Below are 24,343 nucleotides of genomic sequence, written 5' to 3'. Positions count from 1 at the left end.
TGCCGCTCACCCAGCGTTTTCCCTGGCTGTTGCGGTTTGATTGTTTTCATCGATGTCTTTTACAATAGCAACTTCTAGAATCGGAGGGAGCTCGTAGCCGATGCCTTTGCTTACGCAGGAAAAATCTGTTGCCACTACGGGTTTCTAGGTAGAACAGCCGCAGAGCCGTCGTTTCCGTGGTGTAGCGGTTATCACGTCTGCTTTACACGCAGAAGGTCCCCGGTTCGATCCCGGGCGGAAACACGACTTTTTTTAAACCCCTTTTCGGATTCCATTTCCGAGATAACGTCACGTCTGCGTATGCAGGGATAATAAATGTCGTGTGCTACACGGATATCGCGTCATTTTACTGTCAAATGCTCTTGCTCCCATAGTGTACCGGTATTCAGTAACTCAGAACGCTCGTAGCTCCATTCTGGCCGGCAAAGTTTATAATCCATTTCTTCAGGACTACTTCAAGTGCGCTTCATACTGGCTTTCCTGAGCTCACTGCACTCGCCTTGTCACAGCTCTGTTGAAGTGTGAACGTAACTAATAGTGAGAAACTCTTAACTACGCTCAGTCTTGTATCCCACCCTTTGATTGTTGTCGTCGCTAATCAGATGAAGGTAGACTGCTCCACGATTGAGGTTCGTCTCCACTCACGGTGCACATGTTCTGCAAAGACAACCTTTGTTTTCCGTTGCATGCAAGACTACTGTCGGCTCTTCTACAGCAATCGGCCCATGTAATTTACTGGTGTCAGATTCTTGCCATATCAAACGGTCCCTTCATCACCGTAGTGCTACACAAAGCGTGCTGCGGCAGGCATCTATTCTTCATTGCAGAGCTGCAAACGTGGGTGAGCTCCACCTACTCTTCAGCACGGTCAAAACGGTAGTGCTCGTCCGGGATTTGAACCCGGGACCTCCTGCACCCAAAACAGGAATCATACCCCTAGACCAACGAGCCACCTGCCAGTAGTAATGAAGCTAATCCCAAGCAGTCCAGCTCCGAGGAACACTAACTTCCATGTAAATCAGAAACAAAAGCGCTTTCTGAAGGCAGCGCTCACCACTGATGGGAAGAATATGAAAGGCAATGAATATAGAGTGAATAATTTCATCGCGCTCTGCAGATGAACAGACGGTGGTGTTTCACTTTCGTCATGTGCTTTCTCAGTGTCAAGGGAAGGCAAATGCACTAAACAAAAGAACATCGGGAATCCGAAACACCAACTCATAACGAAAAGATTGCGGAATATACTGCAAGCAAAACTTCCAGGAGACCACTCCTGAAGGCGTCGGTGCCTTAAGAATTATTCCGTGCAGCAATGATCATCTAGGAAGAGCCAACTGTACGTGTCGATCCACCACACAACTTTTTTTGATATTGTTTTACCTAAATTTCCATTACCTCTTCGTTACAAGAATACTGTGTGGTTTTCACCTGATCTGCTTCGTCCAGCAGCGATAGTAGTAAGTAAATCGACGACAGTTTCATTAAAAGTATGTCAGACACAGAAATCGGAGTTACGTGTAGCTCATGTTATTACGCTTTCAAATGCAGTTCTCCGGCTGGGAGTAGTGGCGTACTCCTGTAATCCAAGCGTCTGGGAGGCCATTGTTGTGGAAGAGATCTGGGAACAACTACAGATTCGGCCGTTTCATCAGCTCAGGAACGACCGCGACGCCCTCATCGAGCTTTGCAGATTGACCAGATAGCAGTGCGGAATTTTCGGCTAGTGGTGGCTCGGGGTTAAGAGAAGTCGAGAGCAGTGAGCAAAACTACATCGGGAAACCGAAACAGACGACTCATAACGAAAAGATTGCTGAATGTACTGCAAAAGCAAAACTTCGAGAAGACGAACTCTGAAGCCGTCGGTGCCTTAACAATCATTCCGTGCAACAACGATAATCTGGCGAGAGCGAGGCGTGGTTGTCACTCGACCACACAACACATTTTATATAATGTTCTACTTATTCTAAACTTGCGTTTCCAGATCATCAGTAAAATACTGTGTGATTTACACCTGGTTTCCTTCTTCCAAAAGCGATATTAAGAAGTACATCGACTGCAGCGTCATTGACGGTCGTGGGTCCGGGCGCCGGCGCGCCAGCGGTGGCCTGTCGGAGCTGCTGGTGCCTCGGGCTCCTCGCCGCTAACGAAGTGATTGCTTTTGGTGACATCATTTGCAATAGCGACTGCGCGAATTGACGGTACCTCGTACGGAAAGAATGAGTAGCTGATGCTGCTGAGGACTCGGCCGCGAGCATTTCCGACGACTTCTTGGGCTCTCATTCGTGATGGCATTCAGACAGGCAAGGGTGCTGTCGATTGTTGCATACGAATGCGAAATACCTGCATTGTGCGTTTCCGCAAAGTGATTTTTACGCCAAAGTTGCGATCGTCCTACAAGTTGTGTCAGATGTGGAGCACAGAGCGTAGCAGTTTCCGTGGTGTAGCGGTTATCACGTCTGCCTATCACGCAGAAGGTCCCCGCTTCGATTCCGGGCGGAAACAATTTTTCGTCGCACTCAACAAGACCCTTGCTACAATCTCTACTGTGACCATTTAAATCAATTTCAAACGGCCCACCACCAGGGCTCAGATGATACATGAAACTCTTTCAGAACCGGCTACTTGGTTTTTGTGCTTACCTGGAGGGCTGGAAATGCGCGGAACAGCCGCCGGCATGACGGTAGTTGCCACACGTTTGCACAAAAAGCAAGGGCTCGTCCGGGATTTGAACCCGGGACCTCTTGCACCCGAAGCAGGAATCATACCCCTAGACCAACGAGCCTGTTCGTAGCGTCTAAGCGCTGCACATGACTGACGCCTCCGTTCTTGGTATCACCATGCAGAGCTGCCGCTCACCCAGCGTTTTCCCTGGCTGTTGCGGTTTGATTGTTTTCATCGATGTCTTTTACAATAGCAACTTCTAGAATCGGAGGGAGCTCGTAGCCGATGCCTTTGCTTACGCAGGAAAAATCTGTTGCCACTACGGGTTTCTAGGTAGAACAGCAGCAGAGCCGTCGTTTCCGTGGTGTAGCGGTTATCACGTCTGCTTTACACGCAGAAGGTCCCCGGTTCGATCCCGGGCGGAAACACGACTTTTTTTAAACCCTTTTTCGGATTCCATTTCCGAGATAACGTCACGTCTGCGTATGCAGGGATAATAAATGTCGTGTGCTACACGGATATCGCGTCATTTTACTGTCAAATGCTCTTGCTCCCATAGTGTACCGGTATTCAGTAACTCAGAACGCTCGTAGCTCCATTCTGGCCGGCAAAGTTTATAATCCATTTCTTCAGGACTACTTCAAGTGCGCTTCATACTGGCTTTCCTGAGCTCACTGCACTCGCCTTGTCACAGCTCTGTTGAAGTGTGAACGTAACTAATAGTGAGAAACTCTTAACTACGCTCAGTCTTGTATCCCACCCTTTGATTGTTGTCGCTAATCAGATGAAGGTAGACTGCTCCACGATTGAGGTTCGTCTCCACTCACGGTGCACATGTTCTGCAAAGACAACCTTTGTTTTCCGTTGCATGCAAGACTACTGTCGGCTCTTCTACAGCAATCGGCCCATGTAATTTACTGGTGTCAGATTCTTGCCATATCAAACGATCCCTTCATCACTGTAGTGCTACACAAAGCGTGCTGCGGCAGGCATCTATTCTTCATTGCAGAGCTGCAAACGTGGGTGAGCTCCACCTACTCTTCAGCACGGTCAAAACGGTAGGGCTCGTCCGGGATTTGAACCCGGGACCTCCTGCACCCAATGCAGGAATCATACCCCTAAACCAACGAGCCACCTGCCAGCAGTAATGAAGCTAATCCCAAGCAGTCCAGCTCCGAGGAACACTAACTTCCATGTAAATCAGAAACAAAAGCGCTTTCTGAAGGCAGCGCTCACCACTGATGGGAAGAATATGAAAGGCAATGAATATAGAGTGAATAATTTCATCGCGCTCTGCAGATGAACAGACGGTGGTGTTTCACTTTCGTCATGTGCTTTCTCAGTGTCAAGGGAAGGCAAATGCACTAAACAAAAGAACATCGGGAATCCGAAACACCAACTCATAACGAAAAGATTGCGGAATATACTGCAAGCAAAACTTCCAGAAGACCACTCCTGAAGGCGTCGGTGCCTTAAGAATTATTCCGTGCAGCAATGATCATCTAGGAAGAGCCAACTGTACGTGTCGATCCACCACACAACTTTTTTTGATATTGTTTTACCTAAATTTCCATTACCTCTTCGTTACAAGAATACTGTGTGGTTTTCACTTGATCTGCTTCGTCCAGCAGCGATAGTAGTAAGTAAATCGACGACAGTTTCATTAAAAGTAGGTCAGACACAGAAATCGGAGTTACGTGTAGCTCATGTTATTACGCTTTCAAATGCAGTTCTCCGGCTGGGAGTAGTGGCGTACTCCTGTAATCCAAGCGTCTGGGAGGCCGTTGTTGTGGAAGAGATCTGGGAACAACTACAGATTCGGCCGTTTCATCAGCTCAGGAACGACCGCGACGCCCTCATCGAGCTTTGCAGATTGACCAGATAGCAGTGCGGAATTTTCGGCTAGTGGTGGCTCGGGGTTAAGAGAAGTCGAGAGCAGTGAGCAAAACTACATCGGAAAACCGAAACAGACGACTCATAACGAAAAGATTGCTGAATGTACTGCAAAAGCAAAACTTCGAGAAGACGAACTCTGAAGTCGTCGGTGCCTTAACAATCATTCCGTGCAACAACGATAATCTGGCGAGAGCGAGGCGTGGTTGTCGCTCGACCACACAACACATTTTATATAATGTTCTACTTATTCTAAACTTGCGTTTCCAGATCATCAGTAAAATACTGTGTGATTTACACCTGGTTTCCTTCTTCCAAAAGCGATATTAAGAAGTACATCGACTGCAGCGTCATTGACGGTCGTGGGTCCGGGCGCCGGCGCGCCAGCGGTGGCCTGTCGGAGCTGCTGGTGCCTCCATGTAGAGCTACCGCTGAGCCCGGGCTCCTCGCCGCTAACGAAGTGATTGCTTTTGGTGACATCATTTGCAATAGCGACTGCGCGAATTGACGGTACCTCGTACGGAAAGAATGAGTAGCTGATGCTGCTGAGGACTCGGCCGCGAGCATTTCCGACGACTTCTTGGGCTCTCATTCGTGATGGCATTCAGACAGGCAAGGGTGCTGTCGATTGTTGCATACGAATGCGAAATACCTGCATTGTGCGTTTCCGCAAAGTGATTTTTACGCCAAAGTTGCGATCGTCCTACAAGTTGTGTCAGATGTGGAGCACAGAGCGTAGCAGTTTCCGTGGTGTAGCGGTTATCACGTCTGCCTAACACGCAGAAGGTCCCCGGTTCGATTCCGGGCGGAAACAATTTTTCGTCGCACTCAACAAGACCCTGAGCCCGGGCTCCTCGCCGCTAACGAAGTGATTGCTTTTGGTGACATCATTTGCAATAGCGACTGCGCGAATTGACGGTACCTCGTACGGAAAGAATGAGTAGCTGATGCTGCTGAGGACTCGGCCGTGAGCATTTCCGACGACTTCTTGGGCTCTCATTCGTGATGGCATTCAGACAGGCAAGGGTGCTGTCGATTGTTGCATACGAATGCGAAATACCTGCATTGTGCGTTTCCGCAAAGTGATTTTTACGCCAAAGTTGCGATCGTCCTACAAGTTGTGTCAGATGTGGAGCACAGAGCGTAGCAGTTTCCGTGGTGTAGCGGTTATCACGTCTGCCTAACACGCAGAAGGTCCCCGGTTCGATTCCGGGCGGAAACAATTTTTCGTCGCACTCAACAAGACCCTTGCTACAATCTCTACTGTGACCATTTAAATCAATTTCAAACGGCCCACCACCAGGGCTCAGATGATACATGAAACTCTTTCAGAACCGGCTACTTGGTTTTTGTGCTTACCTGGAGGGCTGGAAATGCGCGGAACAGCCGCCGGCATGACGGTAGTTGCCACACGTTTGCACAAAAAGCAAGGGCTCGTCCGGGATTTGAACCCGGGACCTCCTGCACCCGAAGCAGGAATCATACCCCTAGACCAACGAGCATGTTCGTAGCGTCTAAGCGCTGCACATGACTGACGCCTCCGTTCTTGGTATCACCATGCAGAGCTGCCGCTCACCCAGCGTTTTCCCTGGCTGTTGCGGTTTGATTGTTTTCATCGATGTCTTTTACAATAGCAACTTCTAGAATCGGAGGGAGCTCGTAGCCGATGCCTTTGCTTACGCAGGAAAAATCTGTTGCCACTACGGGTTTCTAGGTAGAACAGCCGCAGAGCCGTTGTTTTCGTGGTGTAGCGGTTATCACGTCTGCTTTACACGCAGAAGGTCCCCGGTTCGATCCCGGGCGGAAACACGACTTTTTTTAAACCCTTTTTCGGATTCCATTTCCGAGATAACGTCACGTCTGCGTATGCAGGGATAATAAATGTCGTGTGCTACACGGATATCGCGTCATTTTACTGTCAAATGCTCTTGCTCCCATAGTGTACCGGTATTCAGTAACTCAGAACGCTCGTAGCTCCATTCTTGCGTTTCCAGATCATCAGTAAAATACTGTGTGATTTACACCTGGTTTCCTTCTTCCAAAAGCGATATTAAGAAGTACATCGACTGCAGCGTCATTGACGGTCGTGGGTCCGGGCGCCGGCGCGCCAGCGGTGGCCTGTCGGAGCTGCTGGTGCCTCCATGTAGAGCTACCGCTGAGCCCGGGCTCCTCGCCGCTAACGAAGTGATTGCTTTTGGTGACATCATTTGCAATAGCGACTGCGCGAATTGACGGTACCTCGTACGGAAAGAATGAGTAGCTGATGCTGCTGAGGACTCGGCTGCGAGCATTTCCGACGACTTCTTGGTCTCTCATTCGTGATGGCATTCAGACAGGCAAGGGTGCTGTCGATTGTTGCATACGAATGCGAAATACCTGCATTGTGCGTTTCCGTAAAGTGATTTTTACGCCAAAGTTGCGATCGTCCTACAAGTTGTGCAAGATGTGGAGCACAGAGCGTAGCAGTTTCCGTGGTGTAGCGGTTATCACGTCTGCCTAACACGCAGAAGGTCCCCTGTTCGATTCCGGGCGGAAACAATTTTTCGTCGCACTCAACAAGACCCTGAGCCCGGTAACGAAGTGATTGCTTTTGGTGACATCATTTGCAATAGCGACTGCGCGAATTGACGGTACCTCGTACGGAAAGAATGAGTAGCTGATGCTGCTGAGGACTCGGCCGTGAGCATTTCCGACGACTTCTTGGGCTCTCATTCGTGATGGCATTCAGACAGGCAAGGGTGCTGTCGATTGTTGCATACGAATGCGAAATACCTGCATTGTGCGTTTCCGCAAAGTGATTTTTACGCCAAAGTTGCGATCGTCCTACAAGTTGTGTCAGATGTGGAGCACAGAGCGTAGCAGTTTCCGTGGTGTAGCGGTTATCACGTCTGCCTAACACGCAGAAGGTCCCCGGTTCGATTCCGGGCGGAAACAATTTTTCGTCGCACTCAACAAGACCCTTGCTACAATCTCTACTGTGACCATTTAAATCAATTTCAAACGGCCCACCACCAGGGCTCAGATGATACATGAAACTCTTTCAGAACCGGCTACTTGGTTTTTGTGCTTACCTGGAGGGCTGGAAATGCGCGGAACAGCCGCCGGCATGACGGTAGTTGCCACACGTTTGCACAAAAAGCAAGGGCTCGTCCGGGATTTGAACCCGGGACCTCCTGCACCCGAAGCAGGAATCATACCCCTAGACCAACGAGCCTGTTCGTAGCGTCTAAGCGCTGCACATGACTGACGCCTCCGTTCTTGGTATCACCATGCAGAGCTGCCGCTCACCCAGCGTTTTCCCTGGCTGTTGCGGTTTGATTGTTTTCATCGATGTCTTTTACAATAGCAACTTCTAGAATCGGAGGGAGCTCGTAGCCGATGCCTTTGCTTACGCAGGAAAAATCTGTTGCCACTACGGGTTTCTAGGTAGAACAGCCGCAGAGCCGTTGTTTTCGTGGTGTAGCGGTTATCACGTCTGCTTTACACACAGAAGGTCCCCGGTTCGATCCCGGGCGGAAACACGACTTTTTTTAAACCCTTTTTCGGATTCCATTTCCGAGATAACGTCACGTCTGCGTATGCAGGGATAATAAATGTCGTGTGCTACACGGATATCGCGTCATTTTACTGTCAAATGCTCTTGCTCCCATAGTGTACCGGTATTCAGTAACTCAGAACGCTCGTAGCTCCATTCTGGCCGGCAAAGTTTATAATCCATTTCTTCAGGACTACTTCAAGTGCGCTTCATACTGGCTTTCCTGAGCTCACTGCACTCGCCTTGTAACAGCTCTGTTGAAGTGTGAACGTAACTAATAGTGAGAAACTCTTAACTACGCTCAGTCTTGTATCCCACCCTTTGATTGTTGTCGTCGCTAATCAGATGAAGGTAGACTGCTCCACGATTGAGGTTCGTCTCCACTCACGGTGCACATGTTCTGCAAAGACGACCTTTGTTTTCCGTTGCATGCAAGATTACTGTCGGCTCTTCTACAGCAATCGACCCATGTAATTTACTGGTGTCAGATTCTTGCCATATCAAACGGTCCCTTCATCACCGTAGTGCTACACAAAGCGTGCTGCGGCAGGCATCTATTCTTCATTGCAGAGCTGCAAACGTGGGTGAGCTCCACCTACTCTTCAGCACGGTCAAAACGGTAGCGCTCGTCCGGGATTTGAACCCGGGACCTCCTGCACCCAAAGCAGGAATCATACCCCTACACCAACGAGCCACCTGCCAGTAGTAATGAAGCTAATCCCAAGCAGTCCAGCTCCGAGGAACACTAACTTCCATGTAAATCAGAAACAAAAGCGCTTTCTGAAGGCAGCGCTCACCACTGATGGGAAGAATATGAAAGGCAATGAATATAGAGTGAATAATTTCATCGCGCTCTGCTGATGAACAGACGGTGGTGTTTCACTTTCGTCATGTGCTTTCTCAGTGTCAAGGGAAGGCAAATGCACTAAACAAAAGAACATCGGGAATCCGAAACACCAACTCATAACGAAAAGATTGCGGAATATACTGCAAGCAAAACTTCCAGAAGACCACTCCTGAAGGCGTCGGTGCCTTAAGAATTATTCCGTGCAGCAATGATCATCTAGGAAGAGCCAACTGTACGTGTCGATCCACCACACAACTTTTTTTGATATTGTTTTACCTAAATTTCCGTTACCTCTTCGTTACAAGAATACTGTGTGGTTTTCACCTGATCTGCTTCGTCCAGCAGCGATAGTAGTAAGTAAATCGACGACAGTTTCATTAAAAGTAGGTCAGACACAGAAATCGGAGTTACGTGTAGCTCATGTTATTACGCTTTCAAATGCAGTTCTCCGGCTGGGAGTAGTGGCGTACTCCTGTAATCCAAGCGTCTGGGAGGCCGTTGTTGTGGAAGAGATCTGGGAACAACTACAGATTCGGCCGTTTCATCAGCTCAGGAACGATCGCGACGCCCTCATCGAGCTTTGCAGATTGACCAGATAGCAGTGCGGAATTTTCGGCTAGTGGTGGCTCGGGGTTAAGAGAAGTCGAGAGCAGTGAGCAAAACTACATCGGGAAACCGAAACAGACGACTCATAACGAAAAGATTGCTGAATGTACTGCAAAAGCAAAACTTCGAGAAGACGAACTCTGAAGCCGTCGGTGCCTTAACAATCATTCCGTGCAACAACGATAATCTGGCGAGAGCGAGGCGTGGTTGTCGCTCGACCACACAACACATTTTATATAATGTTCTACTTATTCTAAACTTGCGTTTCCAGATCATCAGTAAAATACTGTGTGATTTACACCTGGTTTCCTTCTTCCAAAAGCGATATTAAGAAGTACATCGACTGCAGCGTCATTGACGGTCGTGGGTCCGGGCGCCGGCGCGCCAGCGGTGGCCTGTCGGAGCTGCTGGTGCCTCCATGTAGAGCTACCGCTGAGCCCGGGCTCCTCGCCGCTAACGAAGTGATTGCTTTTGGTGACATCATTTGCAATAGCGACTGCGCGAATTGACGGTACATCGTACGGAAAGAATGAGTAGCTGATGCTGCTGAGGACTCGGCCGCGAGCATTTCCGACGACTTCTTGGGCTCTCATTCGTGATGGCATTCAGACAGGCAAGGGTGCTGTCGATTGTTGCATACGAATGCGAAATACCTGCATTGTGCGTTTCCGCAAAGTGATTTTTACGCCAAAGTTGCGATCGTCCTACAAGTTGTGTCAGATGTGGAGCACAGAGCGTAGCAGTTTCCGTGGTGTAGCGGTTATCACGTCTGCCTAACACGCAGAAGGTCCCCGGTTCGATTCCGGGCGGAAACAATTTTTCGTCGCACTCAACAAGACCCTTGCTACAATCTCTACTGTGACCATTTAAATCAATTTCAAACGGCCCACCACCAGGGCTCAGATGATACATGAAACTCTTTCAGAACCGGCTACTTGGTTTTTGTGCTTACCTGGAGGGCTGGAAATGCGCGGAACAGCCGCCGGCATGACGGTAGTTGCCACACGTTTGCACAAAAAGCAAGGGCTCGTCCGGGATTTGAACCCGGGACCTCCTGCACCCGAAGCAGGAATCATACCCCTAGACCAACGAGCCTGTTCGTAGCGTCTAAGCGCTGCACATGACTGACGCCTCCGTTCTTGGTATCACCATGCAGAGCTGCCGCTCACCCAGCGTTTTCCCTGGCTGTTGCGGTTTGATTGTTTTCATCGATGTCTTTTACAATAGCAACTTCTAAATCGGAGGGAGCTCGTAGCCGATGCCTTTGCTTACGCAGGAAAAATCTGTTGCCACTACGGGTTTCTAGGTAGAACAGCCGCAGAGCCGTTGTTTTCGTGGTGTAGCGGTTATCACGTCTGCTTTACACGCAGAAGGTCCCCGGTTCGATCCCGGGCGGAAACACGACTTTTTTTAAACCCTTTTTCGGATTCCATTTCCGAGATAACGTCACGTCTGCGTATGCAGGGATAATAAATGTCGTGTGCTACACGGATATCGCGTCATTTTACTGTCAAATGCTCTTGCTCCCATAGTGTACCGGTATTCAGTAACTCAGAACGCTCGTAGCTCCATTCTGGCCGGCAAAGTTTATAATCCATTTCTTCAGGACTACTTCAAGTGCGCTTCATACTGGCTTTCCTGAGCTCACTGCACTCGCCTTGTCACAGCTCTGTTGAAGTGTGAACGTAACTAATAGTGAGAAACTCTTAACTACGCTCAGTCTTGTATCCCACCCTTTGATTGTTGTCGTCGCTAATCAGATGAAGGTAGACTGCTCCACGATTGAGGTTCGTCTCCACTCACGGTGCACATGTTCTGCAAAGACGACCTTTGTTTTCCGTTGCATGCAAGATTACTGTCGGCTCTTCTACAGCAATCGACCCATGTAATTTACTGGTGTCAGATTCTTGCCATATCAAACGGTCCCTTCATCACCGTAGTGCTACACAAAGCGTGCTGCGGCAGGCATCTATTCTTCATTGCAGAGCTGCAAACGTGGGTGAGCTCCACCTACTCTTCAGCACGGTCAAAACGGTAGCGCTCGTCCGGGATTTGAACCCGGGACCTCCTGCACCCAAAGCAGGAATCATACCCCTAGACCAACGAGCCACCTGCCAGTAGTAATGAAGCTAACCCCAAGCAGTCCAGCTCCGAGGAACACTAACTTCCATGTAAATCAGAAACAAAAGCGCTTTCTGAAGGCAGCGCTCACCACTGATGGGAAGAATATGAAAGGCAATGAATATAGAGTGAATAATTTCATCGCGCTCTGCTGATGAACAGACGGTGGTGTTTCACTTTCGTCATGTGCTTTCTCAGTGTCAAGGGAAGGCAAATGCACTAAACAAAAGAACATCGGGAATCCGAAACACCAACTCATAACGAAAAGATTGCGGAATATACTGCAAGCAAAACTTCCAGAAGACCACTCCTGAAGGCGTCGGTGCCTTAAGAATTATTCCGTGCAGCAATGATCATCTAGGAAGAGCCAACTGTACGTGTCGATCCACCACACAACTTTTTTTGATATTGTTTTACCTAAATTTCCGTTACCTCTTCGTTACAAGAATACTGTGTGGTTTTCACCTGATCTGCTTCGTCCAGCAGCGATAGTAGTAAGTAAATCGACGACAGTTTCATTAAAAGTAGGTCAGACACAGAAATCGGAGTTACGTGTAGCTCATGTTATTACGCTTTCAAATGCAGTTCTCCGGCTGGGAGTAGTGGCGTACTCCTGTAATCCAAGCGTCTGGGAGGCCGTTGTTGTGGAAGAGATCTGGGAACAACTACAGATTCGGCCGTTTCATCAGCTCAGGAACGATCGCGACGCCCTCATCGAGCTTTGCAGATTGACCAGATAGCAGTGCGGAATTTTCGGCTAGTGGTGGCTCGGGGTTAAGAGAAGTCGAGAGCAGTGAGCAAAACTACATCGGGAAACCGAAACAGACGACTCATAACGAAAAGATTGCTGAATGTACTGCAAAAGCAAAACTTCGAGAAGACGAACTCTGAAGCCGTCGGTGCCTTAACAATCATTCCGTGCAACAACGATAATCTGGCGAGAGCGAGGCGTGGTTGTCGCTCGACCACACAACACATTTTATATAATGTTCTACTTATTCTAAACTTGCGTTTCCAGATCATCAGTAAAATACTGTGTGATTTACACCTGGTTTCCTTCTTCCAAAAGCGATATTAAGAAGTACATCGACTGCAGCGTCATTGACGGTCGTGGGTCCGGGCGCCGGCGCGCCAGCGGTGGCCTGTCGGAGCTGCTGGTGCCTCCATGTAGAGGTACCGCTGAGCCCGGGCTCCTCGCCGCTAACGAAGTGATTGCTTTTGGTGACATCATTTGCAATAGCGACTGCGCGAATTGACGGGACTTCTTGGGCTCTCATTCGTGATGGCATTCAGACAGGCAAGGGTGCTGTCGATTGTTGCATACGAATGCGAAATACCTGCATTGTGCGTTTCCGCAAAGTGATTTTTACGCCAAAGTTGCGATCGTCCTACAAGTTGTGTCAGATGTGGAGCACAGAGCGTAGCAGTTTCCGTGGTGTAGCGGTTATCACGTCTGCCTAACACGCAGAAGGTCCCCGGTTCGATTCCGGGCGGAAACAATTTTTCGTCGCACTCAACAAGACCCTGAGCCCGGGCTCCTCGCCGCTAACGAAGTGATTGCTTTTGGTGACATCATTTGCAATAGCGACTGCGCGAATTGACGGTACCTCGTACGGAAAGAATGAGTAGCTGATGCTGCTGAGGACTCAGCCGCGAGCATTTCCGACGACTTCTTGGGCTCTCATTCGTGATGGCATTCAGACAGGCAAGGGTGCTGTCGATTGTTGCATACGAATGCGAAATACCTGCATTGTGCGTTTCCGCAAAGTGATTTTTACGCCAAAGTTGCGATCGTCCTACAAGTTGTGTCAGATGTGGAGCACAGAGCGTAGCAGTTTCCGTGGTGTAGCGGTTATCACGTCTGCCTAACACGTAGAAGGTCCCCTGTTCGATTCCGGGCGGAAACAATTTTTCGTCGCACTCAACAAGACCCTTGCTACAATCTCTACTGTGACCATTTAAATCAATTTCAAACGGCCCACCACCAGGGCTCAGATGATACATGAAACTCTTTCAGAACCGGCTACTTGGTTTTTGTGCTTACCTGGAGGGCTGGAAATGCGCGGAACAGCCGCCGGCATGACGGTAGTTGCCACACGTTTGCACAAAAAGCAAGGACTCGTCCGGAATTTGAACCCGGGACCTCCTGCACCCGAAGCAGGAATCATACCCCTAGACCAACGAGCCTGTTCGTAGCGTCTAAGCGCTGCACATGACTGACGCCTCCGTTCTTGGTATCACCATGCAGAGCTGCGCTCACCCAGCGTTTTCCCTGGCTGTTGCGGTTTGATTGTTTTCATCGATGTCTTTTACAATAGCAACTTCTAGAATCGGAGGGAGCTCGTAGCCGATGCCTTTGCTTACGCAGGAAAAATCTGTTGCCACTACGGGTTTCTAGGTAGAACAGCCGCAGAGCCGTCGTTTCCGTGGTGTAGCGATTATCACGTCTGCTTTACACGCAGAAGGTCCCCGTTTCGATCCCGGGCGGAAACACGAGTTTTTTTAAACCCCTTTTCGGATTCCATTTCCGAGATAACGTCACGTCTGCGTATGCAGGGATAATAAATGTCGTGTGCTACACGGATATCGCGTCATTTTACTGTCAAATGCTCTTGCTCCCATAGTGTACCGGTATTCAGTAACTCAGAACGCTCGTAGCTCCATTCTGGCCGGCAAAGTTTATAATCCATTTCTTCAGGACTACTTCAAGTGCGCTTCATACTGGCTTTCCTGAGCTCACTGCACTCGCCTTGTCACAGCTCTGTTGAAGTGTGAACGTAACTAATAGTGAGAAACTCTTAACTACGCTCAGTCTTGTATCCCACCCTTTGATTGTTGTCGTCGCTAATCAGATGAAGGTAGACTGCTCCACGATTGAGGTTCGTCTCCACTCACGGTGCACATGTTCTGCAAAGACGACCTTTGTTTTCCGTTGCATGCAAGATTACTGTCGGCTCTTCTACAGCAATCGACCCATGTAATTTACTGGTGTCAGATTCTTGCCATATCAAACGGTCCCTTCATCACCGTAGTACTACACAAAGCGTGCTGCGGCAGGCATCTATTCTTCATTGCAGAGCTGCAAACGTGGGTGAGCTCCACCTACTCTTCAGCACGGTCAAAACGGTAGCGCTCGTCCGGGATTTGAACCCGGGACCTCCTGCACCCAAAGCAGGAATCATACCCCTAGACCAACGAGCCACCTGCCAGTAGTAATGAAGCTAACCCCAAGCAGTCCAGCTCCGAGGAACACTAACTTCCATGTAAATCAGAAACAAAAGCGCTTTCTGAAGGCAGCGCTCACCACTGATGGGAAGAATATGAAAGGCAATGAATATAGAGTGAATAATTTCATCGCGCTCTGCTGATGAACAGACGGTGGTGTTTCACTTTCGTCATGTGCTTTCTCAGTGTCAAGGGAAGGCAAATGCACTAAACAAAAGAACATCGGGAATCCGAAACACCAACTCATAACGAAAAGATTGCGGAATATACTGCAAGCAAAACTTCCAGAAGACCACTCCTGAAGGCGTCGGTGCCTTAAGAATTATTCCGTGCAGCAATGATCATCTAGGAAGAGCCAACTGTACGTGTCGATCCACCACACAACTTTTTTTGATATTGTTTTACCTAAATTTCCGTTACCTCTTCGTTACAAGAATACTGTGTGGTTTTCACCTGATCTGCTTCGTCCAGCAGCGATAGTAGTAAGTAAATCGACGACAGTTTCATTAAAAGTAGGTCAGACACAGAAATCGGAGTTACGTGTAGCTCATGTTATTACGCTTTCAAATGCAGTTCTCCGGCTGGGAGTAGTGGCGTACTCCTGTAATCCAAGCGTCTGGGAGGCCGTTGTTGTGGAAGAGATCTGGGAACAACTACAGATTCGGCCGTTTCATCAGCTCAGGAACGATCGCGACGCCCTCATCGAGCTTTGCAGATTGACCAGATAGCAGTGCGGAATTTTCGGCTAGTGGTGGCTCGGGGTTAAGAGAAGTCGAGAGCAGTGAGCAAAACTACATCGGGAAACCGAAACAGACGACTCATAACGAAAAGATTGCTGAATGTACTGCAAAAGCAAAACTTCGAGAAGACGAACTCTGAAGCCGTCGGTGCCTTAACAATCATTCCGTGCAACAACGATAATCTGGCGAGAGCGAGGCGTGGTTGTCGCTCGACCACACAACACATTTTATATAATGTTCTACTTATTCTAAACTTGCGTTTCCAGATCATCAGTAAAATACTGTGTGATTTACACCTGGTTTCCTTCTTCCAAAAGCGATATTAAGAAGTACGTCGACTGCAGCGTCATTGACGGTCGTGGGTCCGGGCGCCGGCGCGCCAGCGGTGGCCTGTCGGAGCTGCTGGTGCTTCCATGTAGAGCTACCGCTGAGCCCAGGCTCCTCGCCGCTAACGAAGTGATTGCTTTTGGTGACATCATTTGCAATAGCGACTGCGCGAATTGACGGTACCTCGTACGGAAAGAATGAGTAGCTGATGCTGCTGAGGACTCGGCCGCGAGCATTTCCGACGACTTCTTGGGCTCTCATTCGTGATGGCATTCAGACAGGCAAGGGTGCTGTCGATTGTTGCATACGAATGCGAAATACCTGCATTGTGCGTTTCCGCAAAGTGATTTTTACGCCAAAGTTGCGATCGTCCTACAAGTTGTGTCAGATGTGGAGCACACAGCGTAGCAGTTTCCGTGGTGTAGCGGTTATCACGTCTGCTTAACACGCAGAAGGTCCCCGGTTCGATTCCGGGCGGAAACAATTTTTCGTCGCACTCAACAAGACCCTTGCTACAATCTCTACTGTGACCATTTAAATCAATTTCAAACGGCCCACCACCAGGGCTCAGATGATACATGAAACTCTTTCAGAACCGGCTACTTGGTTTTTGTGCTTACCTGGAGGGCTGGAAATGCGCGGAACAGCCGCCGGCATGACGGTAGTTGCCACACGTTTGCACAAAAAGCAAGGGCTCGTCCGGGATTTGAACCCGGGACCTCCTGCACCCGAAGCAGGAATCATACCCCTAGACCAACGAGCCTGTTCGTAGCGTCTAAGCGCTGCACATGACTGACGCCTCCGTTCTTGGTATCACCATGCAGAGCTGCCGCTCACCCAGCGTTTTCCCTGGCTGTTGCGGTTTGATTGTTTTCATCGATGTCTTTTACAATAGCAACTTCTAGAATCGGAGGGAGCTCGTAGCCGATGCCTTTGCTTACACAGGAAAAATCTGTTGCCACTACGGGTTTCTAGGTAGAACAGCCGCAGAGCCGTTGTTTTCGTGGTGTAGCGGTTATCACGTCTGCTTTACACGCAGAAGGTCCCCGGTTCGATCCCGGGCGGAAACACGACTTTTTTTAAACCCTTTTTCGGATTCCATTTCCGAGATAACGTCACGTCTGCGTATGCAGGGATAATAAATGTCGTGTGCTACACGGATATCGCGTCATTTTACTGTCAAATGCTCTTGCTCCCACAGTGTACCGGTATTCAGTAACTCAGAACGCTCGTAGCTCCATTCTGGCCGGCAAAGTTTATAATCCATTTCTTCAGGACTACTTCAAGTGCGCTTCATACTGGCTTTCCTGAGCTCACTGCACTCGCCTTGTCACAGCTCTGTTGAAGTGTGAACGTAACTAATAGTGAGAAACTCTTAACTACGCTCAGTCTTGTATCCCACCCTTTGATTGTTGTCGTCGCTAATCAGATGAAGGTAGACTGCTCCACGATTGAGGTTCGTCTCCACTCACGGTGCACATGTTCTGCAAAGACGACCTTTGTTTTCCGTTGCATGCAAGATTACTGTCGGCTCTTCTACAGCAATCGACCCATGTAATTTACTGGTGTCAGATTCTTGCCATATCAAACGGTCCCTTCATCACCGTAGTGCTACACAAAGCGTGCTGCGGCAGGCATCTATTCTTCATTGCAGAGCTGCAAACGTGGGTGAGCTCCACCTACTCTTCAGCACGGTCAAAACGGTAGCGCTCGTCCGGGATTTGAACCCGGGACCTCCTGCACCCAAAGCAGGAATCATACCCCTAGACCAACGAGCCACCTGCCAGTAGTAATGAAGCTAATCCCAAGCAGTCCAGCTCCGAGGAACACTAACTTCCATGTAAATCAGAAACAAAAGCGCTTTCTGAAGGCAGCGCTCACCACTGATGGGAAGAATATGAAAGGCAATGAATATAGAGTGAATAATTTCATCGCGCTCTGCTGATGAACAGACGGTGGTGTTTCACTTTCGTCATGTGCTTTCTCAGTGTCAAGGGAAGGCAAATGCACTAAACAAAAGAACATCGGGAATCCGAAACACCAACTCATAACGAAAAGATTGCGGAATATACTGCAAGCAAAACTTCCAGAAGACCACTCCTGAAGGCGTCGGTGCCTTAAGAATTATTCCGTGCAGCAATGATCATCTAGGAAGAGCCAACTGTACGTGTCGATCCACCACACAACTTTTTTTGATATTGTTTTACCTAAATTTCCGTTACCTCTTCGTTACAAGAATACTGTGTGGTTTTCACCTGATCTGCTTCGTCCAGCAGCGATAGTAGTAAGTAAATCGACGACAGTTTCATTAAAAGTAGGTCAGACACAGAAATCGGAGTTACGTGTAGCTCATGTTATTACGCTTTCAAATGCAGTTCTCCGGCTGGGAGTAGTGGCGTACTCCTGTAATCCAAGCGTCTGGGAGGCCGTTGTTGTGGAAGAGATCTGGGAACAACTACAGATTCGGCCGTTTCATCAGCTCAGGAACGATCGCGACGCCCTCATCGAGCTTTGCAGATTGACCAGATAGCAGTGCGGAATTTTCGGCTAGTGGTGGCTCGGGGTTAAGAGAAGTCGAGAGCAGTGAGCAAAACTACATCGGGAAACCGAAACAGACGACTCATAACGAAAAGATTGCTGAATGTACTGCAAAAGCAAAACTTCGAGAAGACGAACTCTGAAGCCGTCGGTGCCTTAACAATCATTCCGTGCAACAACGATAATCTGGCGAGAGCGAGGCGTGGTTGTCGCTCGACCACACAACACATTTTATATAATGTTCTACTTATTCTAAACTTGCGTTTCCAGATCATCAGTAAAATACTGTGTGATTTACACCTGGTTTCCTTCTTCCAAAAGCGATATTAAGAAGTGCATCGACTGCAGCGTCATTGACGGTCGTGGGTCCGGGCGCCGGCGCGCCAGCGGTGGCCTGTCGGAGCTGCTGGTGCCTCCATGTAGAGGTACCGCTGAGCCCGGGCTCCTCGCCGCTAACGAAGTGATTGCTTTTGGTGACATCATTTGCAATAGCGACTGCGCGAATTGACGGTACCTCGTACGGAAAGAATGAGTAGCTGATGCTGCTGAGGACTCGGCCGCGAGCATTTCCGACGACTTCTTGGGCTCTCATTCGTGATGGCATTCAGACAGGCAAGGGTGCTGTCGATTGTTGCATACGAATGCGAAATACCTGCATTGTGCGTTTCCGCAAAGTGATTTTTACGCCAAAGTTGCGATCGTCCTACAAGTTGTGTCAGATGTGGAGCACAGAGCGTAGCTGTTTCCGTGGTGTAGCGGTTATCAAGTCTGCCTAACACGCAGAAGGTCCCCGGTTCGATTCCGGGCGGAAACAATTTTTCGTCGCACTCAACAAGACCCTTGCTACAATCTCTACTGTGACCATTTAAATCAATTTCAAACGGCCCACCACCAGGGCTCAGATGATACATGAAACTCTTTCAGAACCGGCTACTTGGTTTTTGTGCTTACCTGGAGGGCTGGAAATGCGCGGAACAGCCGCCGGCATGACGGTAGTTGCCACACGTTTGCACAAAAAGCAAGGGCTCGTCCGGGATTTGAACCCGAATCATACCCCTAGACCAACGAGCCTGTTCGTAGCGTCTAAGCGCTGCACATGACTGATGCCTCCGTTCTTGGTATCACCATGCAGAGCTGCCGCTCACCCAGCGTTTTCCCTGGCTGTTGCGGTTTGATTGTTTTCATCGATGTCTTTTACAATAGCAACTTCTAGAATCGGAGGGAGCTCGTAGCCGATGCCTTTGCTTACGCAGGAAAAATCTGTTGCCACTACGGGTTTCTAGGTAGAACAGCCGCAGAGCCGTCGTTTCCGTGGTGTAGCGGTTATCACGTCTGCTTTACACGCAGAAGGTCCCCGGTTCGATCCCGGGCGGAAACACGAGTTTTTTTAAACCCCTTTTCGGATTCCATTTCCGAGATAACGTCACGTCTGCGTATGCAGGGATAATAAATGTCGTGTGCTACACGGATATCGCGTCATTTTACTGTCAAATGCTCTTGCTCCCATAGTGTACCGGTATTCAGTAACTCAGAACGCTCGTAGCTCCATTCTGGCCGGCAAAGTTTATAATCCATTTCTTCAGGACTACTTCAAGTGCGCTTCATACTGGCTTTCCTGAGCTCACTGCACTCGCCTTTTCACAGCTCTGTTGAAGTGTGAACGTAACTAATAGTGAGAAACTCTTAACTACGCTCAGTCTTGTATCCCACCCTTTGATTGTTGTCGTCGCTAATCAGATGAAGGTAGACTGCTCCACGATTGAAGGTTCGTCTCCACTCACGGTGCACATGTTCTGCAAAGACAACCTTTGTTTTCCGTTGCATGCAAGATTACTGTCGGCTCTTCTACAGCAATCGACCCATGTAATTTACTGGTGTCAGATTCTTGCCATATCGAACGGTCCCTTCATCACCGTAGTGCTACACAAAGCGTGCTGCGGCAGGCATCTATTCTTCATTGCAGAGCTGCAAACGTGGGTGAGCTCCACCTACTCTTCAGCACGGTCAAAACGGTAGGGCTCGTTAGGGATTTGAACCCGGGACCTCCTGCACCCAATGCAGGAATCATACCCCTAGACCAACGAGCCACCTGCCAGTTGTAATGAAGCTAATCCCAAGCAGTCCAGCTCCGAGGAACACTAACTTCCATGTAAATCAGAAACAAAAGCGCTTTCTGAAGGCAGCGCTCACCACTGATGGGAAGAATATGAAAGGCAATGAATATAGAGTGAATAATTTCATCGCGCTCTGCAGATGAACAGACGGTGGTGTTTCACTTTCGTCATGTGCTTTCTCAGTGTCAAGGGAAGGCAAATGCACTAAACAAAAGAACATCGGGAATCCGAAACACCAACTCATAACGAAAAGATTGCGGAATATACTGCAAGCAAAACTTCCAGAAGACCACTCCTGAAGGCGTCGGTGCCTTAACAATTATTCCGTGCAGCAATGATCATCTAGGAAGAGCCAACTGTACGTGTCGATCCACCACACAACTTTTTTTGATATTGTTTTACCTAAATTTCCATTACCTCTTCGTTACAAGAATACTGTGTGGTTTTCACCTGATCTGCTTCGTCCAGCAGCGATAGTAGTAAGTAAATCGACGACAGTTTCATTAAAAGTAGGTCAGACACAGAAATCGGAGTTACGTGTAGCTCATGTTATTACGCTTTCAAATGCAGTTCTCTGGCTGGGAGTAGTGGCGTACTCCTGTAATCCAAGCGTCTGGGAGGCCGTTGTTGTGGAAGAGATCTGGGAACAACTACAGATTCGGCCGTTTCATCAGCTCAGGAACGACCGCGACGCCCTCATCGAGCTTTGCAGATTGACCAGATAGCAGTGCGGAATTTTCGGCTAGTGGTGGCTCGGGGTTAAGAGAAGTCGAGAGCAGTGAGCAAAACTACATCGGGAAACCGAAACAGACGACTCATAACGAAAAGATTGCTGAATGTACTGCAAAAGCAAAACTTCGAGAAGACGAACTCTGAAGCCGTCGGTGCCTTAACAATCATTCCGTGCAACAACGATAATCTGGCGAGAGCGAGGCGTGGTTGTCGCTCGACCACACAACACATTTTATATAATGTTCTACTTATTCTAAACTTGCGTTTCCAGATCATCAGTAAAATACTGTGTGATTTACACCTGGTTTCCTTCTTCCAAAAGCGATATTAAGAAGTGCATCGACTGCAGCGTCATTGACGGTCGTGGGTCCGGGCGCCGGCGCGCCAGCGGTGGCCTGTCGGAGCTGCTGGTGCCTCCATGTAGAGCTACCGCTGAGCCCGGGCTCCTCGCCGCTAACGAAGTGATTGCTTTTGGTGACATCATTTGCAATAGCGACTGCGCGAATTGACGGTACCTCGTACGGAAAGAATGAGTAGCTGATGCTGCTGAGGACTCGGCTGCGAGCATTTCCGACGACTTCTTGGTCTCTCATTCGTGATGGCATTCAGACAGGCAAGGGTGCTGTCGATTGTTGCATACGAATGCGAAATACCTGCATTGTGCGTTTCCGTAAAGTGATTTTTACGCCAAAGTTGCGATCGTCCTACAAGTTGTGCAAGATGTGGAGCACAGAGCGTAGCAGTTTCCGTGGTGTAGCGGTTATCACGTCTGCCTAACACGCAGAAGGTCCCCGGTTCGATTCCGGGCGGAAACAATTTTTCGTCGCACTCAACAAGACCCTGAGCCCGGGCTCCTCGCCGCTAACGAAGTGATTGCTTTTGGTGACATCATTTGCAATAGCGACTGCGCGAATTGACGGTACCTCGTACGGAAAGAATGAGTAGCTGATGCTGCTGAGGACTCAGCCGCGAGCATTTCCGACGACTTCTTGGGCTCTCATTCGTGATGGCATTCAGACAGGCAAGGGTGCTGTCGATTGTTGCATACGAATGCGAAATACCTGCATTGTGCGTTTCCGCAAAGTGATTTTTACGCCAAAGTTGCGATCGTCCTACAAGTTGTGTCAGATGTGGAGCACAGAGCGTAGCAGTTTCCGTGGTGTAGCGGTTATCACGTCTGCCTAACACGCAGAAGGTCCCCGGTTCGATTCCGGGCGGAAACAATTTTTCGTCGCACTCAACAAGACCCTTGCTACAATCTCTACTGTGACCATTTAAATCAATTTCAAACGGCCCACCACCAGGGCTCAGATGATACATGAAACTCTTTCAGAACCGGCTACTTGGTTTTTGTGCTTACCTGGAGGGCTGGAAATGCGCGGAACAGCCGCCGGCATGACGGTAGTTGCCACACGTTTGCACAAAAAGCAAGGACTCGTCCGGAATTTGAACCCGGGACCTCCTGCACCCGAAGCAGGAATCATACCCCTAGACCAACGAGCCTGTTCGTAGCGTCTAAGCGCTGCACATGACTGACGCCTCCGTTCTTGGTATCACCATGCAGAGCTGCCGCTCACCCAGCGTTTTCCCTGGCTGTTGCGGTTTGATTGTTTTCATCGATGTCTTTTACAATAGCAACTTCTAGAATCGGAGGGAGCTCGTAGCCGATGCCTTTGCTTACGCAGGAAAAATCTGTTGCCACTACGGGTTTCTAGGTAGAACAGCCGCAGAGCCGTCGTTTCCGTGGTGTAGCGGTTATCACGTCTGCTTTACACGCAGAAGGTCCCCGGTTCGATCCCGGGCGGAAACACGAGTTTTTTTAAACCCCTTTTCGGATTCCATTTCCGAGATAACGTCACGTCTGCGTATGCAGGGATAATAAATGTCGTGTGCTACACGGATATCGCGTCATTTTACTGTCAAATGCTCTTGCTCCCATAGTGTACAGGTATTCAGTAACTCAGAACGCTCGTAGCTCCATTCTGGCCGGCAAAGTTTATAATCCATTTCTTCAGGACTACTTCAAGTGCGCTTCATACTGGCTTTCCTGAGCTCACTGCACTCGCCTTGTCACAGCTCTGTTGAAGTGTGAACGTAACTAATAGTAGGTTTGTTTATAAATAAATAATCTGCTACCAGTCACGATTTTTTCTTTATTTTATTATTCGCACGACGCGTTTCGAGAAATAATTCTCATTTTCAAGTGCGTTTTTATGTGTGTTAAGCCATTTATTTTGATGTTGTCAGTGTGTGTGAGTCTGCTTCATTTTGATGACTTTTACTGTAATACATAAGAAACGCGATTTTTAGTTGGGTATCAATTCTTTCTGTGAGGTTAGTGGCTAAAGTTTGAGAACAATTTGTACTTACAGTTTCCTAATGGTCCATTTGTGTAGAGTCTCACACACACTTAACATCTTACACAACTTGTACACTTTACACATCGAAAATATCTTATATGAACAAAACAGTTACAAAGATCTTCTTACATGTAGTTCACAGAGATAACATTATAGGTCTTCCTCAGATTATGATATGCTTTTGTACAGAGGTTATTTATCTTAACAATTTGGCTTATGAATTACTTATATTGATTTTACAGTTGTGCTTATTTCTATGTTTTACTATTTTTATTTAAGTATATTACCGAAACATCTGAAGAAATTAACTGATTCACTTTCAAGTTTTTCATTTAATATTTTATCTTCATATTTTCTGTGATGTGAATATATCTCCAGTTCGTCAAGCAAATCCATTTTATGTCCTTTATTTATAATGGATCTAATCAGAGTAACTAATAGTGAGAAACTCTTAACTACGCTCAGTCTTGTATCCCACCCTTTGGTTGTTGTCATCGCTAATCAGATGAAGGCAGACTGCTCCACGATTGAGGTTCGTCTCCACTCACGGTGCACATGTTCTGCAAAGACAACCTTTGTTTTCCGTTGCATGCAAGATTACTGTCGGCTCTTCTACAGCAATCGACCCATGTAATTTACTGGTG

At 48.5% G+C, this 24,343-nt stretch overlaps 34 non-coding genes across 34 annotated transcripts; 21 read left to right on the top strand and 13 right to left on the bottom strand.

Moving 5' to 3' along the window:
• Nucleotides 1-170: 170 nt before the first annotated feature.
• Trnav-uac (transfer RNA valine (anticodon UAC)) lies at nt 171-243 on the top strand. The gene has a single exon. It is a non-coding gene; the product is annotated as a tRNA-Val (tRNA).
• Nucleotides 244-878: 635 nt separating this feature from the next.
• Nucleotides 879-951, bottom strand: Trnap-ugg (transfer RNA proline (anticodon UGG)). Its single transcript has one exon. It is a non-coding gene; the product is annotated as a tRNA-Pro (tRNA).
• A 1,478-nt stretch (nt 952-2,429) lies between these two features.
• Nucleotides 2,430-2,502, top strand: Trnad-auc (transfer RNA aspartic acid (anticodon AUC)). Its single transcript has one exon. It is a non-coding gene; the product is annotated as a tRNA-Asp (tRNA).
• Nucleotides 2,503-2,710: 208 nt separating this feature from the next.
• On the bottom strand, nt 2,711-2,782 carry Trnap-cgg (transfer RNA proline (anticodon CGG)). The gene has a single exon. It is a non-coding gene; the product is annotated as a tRNA-Pro (tRNA).
• A 234-nt stretch (nt 2,783-3,016) lies between these two features.
• On the top strand, nt 3,017-3,089 carry Trnav-uac (transfer RNA valine (anticodon UAC)). Its single transcript has one exon. It is a non-coding gene; the product is annotated as a tRNA-Val (tRNA).
• Nucleotides 3,090-3,722: 633 nt separating this feature from the next.
• On the bottom strand, nt 3,723-3,794 carry Trnap-ugg (transfer RNA proline (anticodon UGG)). The gene has a single exon. It is a non-coding gene; the product is annotated as a tRNA-Pro (tRNA).
• A 1,501-nt stretch (nt 3,795-5,295) lies between these two features.
• Trnav-aac (transfer RNA valine (anticodon AAC)) lies at nt 5,296-5,368 on the top strand. The gene has a single exon. It is a non-coding gene; the product is annotated as a tRNA-Val (tRNA).
• A 335-nt stretch (nt 5,369-5,703) lies between these two features.
• Trnav-aac (transfer RNA valine (anticodon AAC)) lies at nt 5,704-5,776 on the top strand. Its single transcript has one exon. It is a non-coding gene; the product is annotated as a tRNA-Val (tRNA).
• Nucleotides 5,777-5,984: 208 nt separating this feature from the next.
• On the bottom strand, nt 5,985-6,056 carry Trnap-cgg (transfer RNA proline (anticodon CGG)). Its single transcript has one exon. It is a non-coding gene; the product is annotated as a tRNA-Pro (tRNA).
• Nucleotides 6,057-6,290: 234 nt separating this feature from the next.
• Trnav-uac (transfer RNA valine (anticodon UAC)) lies at nt 6,291-6,363 on the top strand. Its single transcript has one exon. It is a non-coding gene; the product is annotated as a tRNA-Val (tRNA).
• Nucleotides 6,364-7,019: 656 nt separating this feature from the next.
• On the top strand, nt 7,020-7,092 carry Trnav-aac (transfer RNA valine (anticodon AAC)). The gene has a single exon. It is a non-coding gene; the product is annotated as a tRNA-Val (tRNA).
• Nucleotides 7,093-7,415: 323 nt separating this feature from the next.
• On the top strand, nt 7,416-7,488 carry Trnav-aac (transfer RNA valine (anticodon AAC)). The gene has a single exon. It is a non-coding gene; the product is annotated as a tRNA-Val (tRNA).
• Nucleotides 7,489-7,696: 208 nt separating this feature from the next.
• Trnap-cgg (transfer RNA proline (anticodon CGG)) lies at nt 7,697-7,768 on the bottom strand. Its single transcript has one exon. It is a non-coding gene; the product is annotated as a tRNA-Pro (tRNA).
• Nucleotides 7,769-8,002: 234 nt separating this feature from the next.
• Nucleotides 8,003-8,075, top strand: Trnav-uac (transfer RNA valine (anticodon UAC)). Its single transcript has one exon. It is a non-coding gene; the product is annotated as a tRNA-Val (tRNA).
• Nucleotides 8,076-8,710: 635 nt separating this feature from the next.
• On the bottom strand, nt 8,711-8,783 carry Trnap-ugg (transfer RNA proline (anticodon UGG)). The gene has a single exon. It is a non-coding gene; the product is annotated as a tRNA-Pro (tRNA).
• A 1,501-nt stretch (nt 8,784-10,284) lies between these two features.
• Nucleotides 10,285-10,357, top strand: Trnav-aac (transfer RNA valine (anticodon AAC)). The gene has a single exon. It is a non-coding gene; the product is annotated as a tRNA-Val (tRNA).
• A 208-nt stretch (nt 10,358-10,565) lies between these two features.
• Trnap-cgg (transfer RNA proline (anticodon CGG)) lies at nt 10,566-10,637 on the bottom strand. The gene has a single exon. It is a non-coding gene; the product is annotated as a tRNA-Pro (tRNA).
• Nucleotides 10,638-10,870: 233 nt separating this feature from the next.
• On the top strand, nt 10,871-10,943 carry Trnav-uac (transfer RNA valine (anticodon UAC)). The gene has a single exon. It is a non-coding gene; the product is annotated as a tRNA-Val (tRNA).
• Nucleotides 10,944-11,578: 635 nt separating this feature from the next.
• Trnap-ugg (transfer RNA proline (anticodon UGG)) lies at nt 11,579-11,651 on the bottom strand. Its single transcript has one exon. It is a non-coding gene; the product is annotated as a tRNA-Pro (tRNA).
• Nucleotides 11,652-13,089: 1,438 nt separating this feature from the next.
• Nucleotides 13,090-13,162, top strand: Trnav-aac (transfer RNA valine (anticodon AAC)). Its single transcript has one exon. It is a non-coding gene; the product is annotated as a tRNA-Val (tRNA).
• A 335-nt stretch (nt 13,163-13,497) lies between these two features.
• Nucleotides 13,498-13,570, top strand: Trnav-aac (transfer RNA valine (anticodon AAC)). Its single transcript has one exon. It is a non-coding gene; the product is annotated as a tRNA-Val (tRNA).
• Nucleotides 13,571-13,778: 208 nt separating this feature from the next.
• Trnap-cgg (transfer RNA proline (anticodon CGG)) lies at nt 13,779-13,850 on the bottom strand. Its single transcript has one exon. It is a non-coding gene; the product is annotated as a tRNA-Pro (tRNA).
• A 233-nt stretch (nt 13,851-14,083) lies between these two features.
• Nucleotides 14,084-14,156, top strand: Trnav-uac (transfer RNA valine (anticodon UAC)). Its single transcript has one exon. It is a non-coding gene; the product is annotated as a tRNA-Val (tRNA).
• A 635-nt stretch (nt 14,157-14,791) lies between these two features.
• On the bottom strand, nt 14,792-14,864 carry Trnap-ugg (transfer RNA proline (anticodon UGG)). The gene has a single exon. It is a non-coding gene; the product is annotated as a tRNA-Pro (tRNA).
• A 1,501-nt stretch (nt 14,865-16,365) lies between these two features.
• Nucleotides 16,366-16,438, top strand: Trnav-aac (transfer RNA valine (anticodon AAC)). Its single transcript has one exon. It is a non-coding gene; the product is annotated as a tRNA-Val (tRNA).
• A 208-nt stretch (nt 16,439-16,646) lies between these two features.
• Nucleotides 16,647-16,718, bottom strand: Trnap-cgg (transfer RNA proline (anticodon CGG)). The gene has a single exon. It is a non-coding gene; the product is annotated as a tRNA-Pro (tRNA).
• Nucleotides 16,719-16,952: 234 nt separating this feature from the next.
• On the top strand, nt 16,953-17,025 carry Trnav-uac (transfer RNA valine (anticodon UAC)). Its single transcript has one exon. It is a non-coding gene; the product is annotated as a tRNA-Val (tRNA).
• A 635-nt stretch (nt 17,026-17,660) lies between these two features.
• On the bottom strand, nt 17,661-17,733 carry Trnap-ugg (transfer RNA proline (anticodon UGG)). The gene has a single exon. It is a non-coding gene; the product is annotated as a tRNA-Pro (tRNA).
• A 1,501-nt stretch (nt 17,734-19,234) lies between these two features.
• Nucleotides 19,235-19,307, top strand: Trnav-aac (transfer RNA valine (anticodon AAC)). Its single transcript has one exon. It is a non-coding gene; the product is annotated as a tRNA-Val (tRNA).
• Nucleotides 19,308-19,798: 491 nt separating this feature from the next.
• Trnav-uac (transfer RNA valine (anticodon UAC)) lies at nt 19,799-19,871 on the top strand. Its single transcript has one exon. It is a non-coding gene; the product is annotated as a tRNA-Val (tRNA).
• Nucleotides 19,872-22,081: 2,210 nt separating this feature from the next.
• On the top strand, nt 22,082-22,154 carry Trnav-aac (transfer RNA valine (anticodon AAC)). Its single transcript has one exon. It is a non-coding gene; the product is annotated as a tRNA-Val (tRNA).
• A 335-nt stretch (nt 22,155-22,489) lies between these two features.
• Nucleotides 22,490-22,562, top strand: Trnav-aac (transfer RNA valine (anticodon AAC)). The gene has a single exon. It is a non-coding gene; the product is annotated as a tRNA-Val (tRNA).
• A 208-nt stretch (nt 22,563-22,770) lies between these two features.
• On the bottom strand, nt 22,771-22,842 carry Trnap-cgg (transfer RNA proline (anticodon CGG)). The gene has a single exon. It is a non-coding gene; the product is annotated as a tRNA-Pro (tRNA).
• A 234-nt stretch (nt 22,843-23,076) lies between these two features.
• On the top strand, nt 23,077-23,149 carry Trnav-uac (transfer RNA valine (anticodon UAC)). Its single transcript has one exon. It is a non-coding gene; the product is annotated as a tRNA-Val (tRNA).
• Nucleotides 23,150-24,343: the final 1,194 nt, after the last annotated feature.

The sequence above is a fragment of the Schistocerca cancellata genome, unplaced genomic scaffold (genome assembly GCF_023864275.1).
Source record: "Schistocerca cancellata isolate TAMUIC-IGC-003103 unplaced genomic scaffold, iqSchCanc2.1 HiC_scaffold_1080, whole genome shotgun sequence".
Taxonomy (NCBI): Eukaryota; Metazoa; Arthropoda; class Insecta; order Orthoptera; family Acrididae; genus Schistocerca; species Schistocerca cancellata.
The sequence above is the reverse complement of the archived record's forward strand: the minus strand, read 5'-3'. Positions and strand labels throughout refer to the sequence as shown.